We start from the raw sequence: 5,468 nt of genomic DNA on the forward strand, positions 1-5,468 counted from the left end.
TCAGGATTGATACGAGTCGCCGTGCGAGCACCCTTTGGTCGCGGAATTACCAAAAGGTGGATTGAGAAGAGGATGGCAGAAACACAAGCACAATTCAGTATATGACGAAGGAAATTACCTTCTCTAGATTATGAGTATGAAAAGATTACAATCCCTCTCTCACAATCTCACTAGAATCGAGAACAGACTCTCAATTCTCACTAAACCCTAATATAATGATTAGAATCTCTCTTAATTACCTCTCTGAATCTATTTGATTGTTTTGAAACCCTAAAACAATCCTTTATATAGGTGTACAAACATGGGTGGCAATTTGGTAAATAACTAGACCCAAAACCAACAGGAATTCGTGTGAACAGAAACCCAAACGAACCAGGAAAACATCGATGAGTCGACTCATGACTGAGATGAGTCGACTCGTCCGAAACTGGATAAAACTCAAAAACCAGCGATGAGTAAACTCATGACAGTCATGAGTTGACTCAACCTGATGAGTCGACTCATGACTGTTATGAGTCGACTCACAGGCTGAAAACTGGATACTTTGATTCTTCTGCTCGCCGTCTTGTTCCACGCTTCCTCATGTGTTCCCTTGTACTATTTGACACCTCTATTCTCATGTTATCATGAGAATCATCTATCCTCAAGCTCCCATGAGGATCGCTAAGTTCCGAAGAGAAGATACACTCGTATCATGGGTCCCCTCTTTAAGAACTTGAAGTCCCGTTCAAGTTAGAACTTTTGTTGAGGAAATTCTCGAGCTCCTCCATCTTTTCTGCACCATCTGGCCCTGTTAGGAACTTGGTTTTGACATCCTATCGGAAATAGCTCATCCATCCCGCGTCTCGTCGTAATCACCTTTCGCCCCAAGTTACAATCCTTTATCGATGGATTTTCTAAAAGTCTAATGCATAGCGAGACAAACTTCTTGCTTGCATTCACTAATCTCTTCGCTCGCGTCACCGTCCCCAAGCTTGTCTCCCTCGGAAGAAATGCCGAACGAAATCTAAACTTTTCACCATCCTTAGTGAAGGTGTACTTCTGAGCCCGCCTCTCGTAGATCGCATATCTATCCTATAAGTACGGATTACCCAGTATAATCTGACAAACATCCAATAGAACGACATTGCACGTGACCTCGTTAATATACGACTCGTGGAGCGTAAATCTGAACGTGCATTGATCAACTACACTCAGTTTCTCCTCCTTCTGAATCCACCCCAATGGATAGGGCTTCGGGTGCTTGATCGTCTTCAGACCTAGCTTCTGTACCAATGCCTCAGATATCAAATTCTTCTCGCTGCCCGAATCAACAATGGCATCAACCAAATTGGTCTTCACTTGCAACTTGAGCACAAAGAGTTGCTCCCTTGGGTCTTCGTCTTCTTTCGTGGCCTGTTTCCCCATCATAAGGTTGAGACTGTTATTGGGCTCTATCATCCCAGGAACTTCCTTCGGACCCTGTGCTATCATGTATGCTTTTTTCTCCTCATTCCTCTTCAACCCTCTTGTCTTCAGATGAGGATATTTCTCCCAGCATCGATCAGCTTCGTGCCCTATCTTCTCGCAGTGACCACAAATCAGCCCTGCTTTCCTTGGATCATTCTTCTTCTCCTCCTGTGCTTGGAACCACTAGACTCACCACTCATTTACTTTGCATCTTCTTTTGCCTTGTTGCCCTTCTTTTGCTTGCCTTCGATGGCAATGGCATTCACGCTCGCCTCTGTAATAGTCTCGACCATGAATAACCTCATCTCCTTCCGGATGTAATCACTCAAACCCGCCATATACTTTATAAACACAGAATATTCCTCTGTCGTAATGTTAAGAACCATTGCCTGTTGCTGGAACTCCGTAGTGTATTCTTAAACGGTTTGATTGACCCTTTGGCGCAAGCCGTGCCACTTGTACCAACGCTCTTTAAGGAATCCTATCGGGTAGAACTGCTTCCTAAGTAGCTCCTTGAACTTGTTCCATGACGTCGCATTCTTCTCCTACTTGCAGTAGGATTTCCACCACGTCAACGTGTGCCTTGAAAGCTTCAAAGTCGCGAACACAATCTTCTCTTTAGACGAATAGCCATAAAGAGTAAAATACGTCTCCATCCGCTCGATCCAGTCATCAAGCCTCTCGACGTCAACACTCCCATCATAAACATGAATCTCCACCTTGAAGTCAATCTTCAGGTTGTTATAAGAATTCTTACCCCCTTGATGCAATGCAGTCTTAACGGTCTCCTCCTCCTCGTCGGAATCTGAATCTACTCTCTCCACATCGGACTCAACAATTTTCTTCGAAGAAGATTCACCTTATTTACCACCTCCTTGGATAAGACTGACGAGTTGTGTAAGAGTCGAACCTATCGTCTCGATCTGCTTTTCCAATGCATCAATCCTCGCTGAATTGTCTCCTTCAGCCATCTTCTTCCTCCTTAAAACCTGGACTCCTTCCAATGAAATAAGGATCTCGCTAAGCTTCTTGTATTGCGATCGAGTCAGGACCATACACAGGATGCCCCTTCACCGGATCTGATGCTCTGATACCAACTTGATACGAGTCGCCGTGCGAGCACCATTTGGTCGCGGAATTACTAAAAGGTGGGTTAAGAAGAGGATGGTAGAAACACAAGTACAATTCAGTATATGGCAAAGAAAATTACCTTCTCTAGATTATGAGTATGAAAAGATTACAACCCCTCTCTCACGATCTCACTAGAATCGAGAACAAACTCTTAATCCTCACTAAACCCTAATACAATGATTAGAATCTCTCTTAATTACCTCTCTGAATCTATCTGATTGTTTTGAAACCCTAAAACAATCCTTTATATAGGTGTACAAACGTGGGTGGCAATTTAGTAAATAACCAGACCCAAAACCAACAGGAATTCATGTGAACAGAAACCCAAACGAACCAGGAAAACATCGATGAGTCGACTCATGACTGAGATGAGTCGACTCGTCCGAAACTGGACATAACTCAAAAACCAGCGATGAATCGACTCATGACAGTCATGAGTCGACTCAACCTGATGAGTCGACTCATGACTGTTATGAGTCGACTCACGGGCTGAAAACTGGATACGTCGATTCTTCTGCTCGTCGTCTCGTTTCACGCTTCCTCCTGCATTCCCTTGTACTATTTGACACCTCTATTCTCATGTTATCATGAGAATCATTTATCCTCAAGCTCCCATGAGGATCGCTAAGTTCCGAAGAGAAGATACACTCGTATCAGGGATGGTACCGTATGAAACATTGTACGGGAGGTCCTGTAGATCGCCTATATGTTGGGCAGAGCTAGAGGATAGCCTATTGCTTAGGTCGGAGCTAATTAGGCAGACCACAGAGAAGGTGACATTGATTAGAGAGCGTATTCTTGCCGCACAGAGTCAGCAAAAGAGTTATGCAGATTAGCAAAGACGACCACTAGAGTTCCAGGTCGGAGACTTAATTATGTTAAAAGTATCATCGATAAAGGGTGTTCAGCGATTTGGTAGACATGGAAAGCTTGCCCCGAGATATGTTGGTACCTTCAAGATTATTGGGCGTATTAGAGTTATTTCCTATACATTAGAACTTCTAGCATCGATGTCGAGTTCACACAATGTCTTTCATATTTTGATGCTCAAGAAGCATTTGCGCAATGCAGAGTAGTAGAGGGCGATTGATGCACCAGAGATCGAGATCCAGGATGATTTGACTACCGTAGAGATTCTAGTATGCATTCTTGCTAGAGGGAATAAAAAGCTTAGAAATAAAGTTATTCCATTAGTGAAAGTTCAGTGGAGATGGCATAGAGCCGAAGAGATTTTTTGAGAGCGCGAGGAAGATGTACGTTGCGACTACCCACACCTGTTTGAGCAGGTAAGATGTTAATATTTATATGTGCTTATATGCATTGGTAGTTATGATTATATATGTTGTTATATATATATATAGGGGGTTCCTTGTTTGGATTTTTCGCCCGACGTACTAGTTCCCTTTAGTTAGGGGTTAAGTAAGAATATTTTTATTCTATATTGTTAAGTATAGATATTTCTATGTTTCATATCTGGAGATTAATGGTATGTGATGTATATGTGAGAGTTTCCTTATCTGGATTATCCCCTTAACATGCTTTTCTCGTATTATTAATCTCTAAGATACGATTGTGGAATTTCGGGGACGAAAATCTTTTTAAGGGGGAAGAATGTAAAACCCCAAAATTTTGAATATTATGTGAAAAATAAAAATAAATATGCTATATGGTGAAAAAAAATTAATATTTGAGTATGATAAGAATTGATTTGAGATCAATTCAATGTATATTTGTGAATATATGAGTGCAAATGCACAAAACATGCACGAAGAGAAATCTAAAAAAATGACCAGTTAAGAGTTTACACATGGATGCAGTTTGAATTTGGACTGTGTTTTCATGAAAATTATCATCTTTACATCAGAGTTTCAAACTCTAGCATACCCTCTTACTCTCTCTCTCTCTCTCTCTCTCTCTCTCTCTCTCTCTCTCTCTCTCTCTCTCTCTCAAACTCTAGCCCTAAAGTGAGTTTTTGGGAGAGTTTGTGAGGAGAACATCGAGGAAAAGTCAGGATTTTGGTGTTTGGCGACGGGTAATCACTTGATGTTCTTTTCAGAGGCTTGTAAACGTGCAAATGCAAGATCACCTATGTCCAAACCTTTCCCTTGAATAAAAATCATGTTTTTAAGAGATTTATATGTTTAACTTTATATTTAGGGTTTAAATCTAATGTTAAACATGTTACATGTGATGTTTATGATCAAATCTTATGTCAAGAACAGTAGAACGAATCTGAAACTAAGATATTGACATGATCATGATCATTAAGGTTTATTTTAATGAGTTAATTACAGTTTAATATGATTTATATGCTTTAGATTGTCGAAATAAATAAGAATTAGGTTGATTTGCATGTTAAACCCTAGATCTATGTGTCATGTGATTCATCTTGTTTAAACAAACTCCTGGTTAAGTATACATGATAATAGAATCAAGTTTTATTCATACAATCTGATAAAAAAACTGAGTTTTTTGAAGAAAACATGAGAGAAGAACAAACTGTGTATTTTCGGTATGTTCAGTCGACTAAAGTTACAATCAGTAGACTGACGGGAGGTCATCAGTCAACTGATGGTAAGCATCAGTCGACTGACGGGCTTGTGTTTGTCCTGTTGTTTTATGAACGACCCTATCAGTCAACCGATAAGGTTGTCGGTCGACTGATCAGGTCGGTTTTTGTGAGATTGAACATTGTGCTTGTGTGTTTGTTTGGTGAGCATTTTTGTGCAAGACGTGAGCTGATATTCATGTATAGTTCGAGGAGTATACGTATGGGGATTGAGTATGCATGATTACATTGTTTGGGGTATCCAAATAGGTTACAATCGTTAAGAGTAACGACTATTATTATATATATTATAGTTATGATTGGTTGGGTGGGGTTAGTC

The sequence above is a fragment of the Asparagus officinalis genome, chromosome 3, assembly GCF_001876935.1.
Source record: "Asparagus officinalis chromosome 3, Aspof.V1, whole genome shotgun sequence".
Classification (NCBI taxonomy): domain Eukaryota; kingdom Viridiplantae; phylum Streptophyta; class Magnoliopsida; order Asparagales; family Asparagaceae; genus Asparagus; species Asparagus officinalis.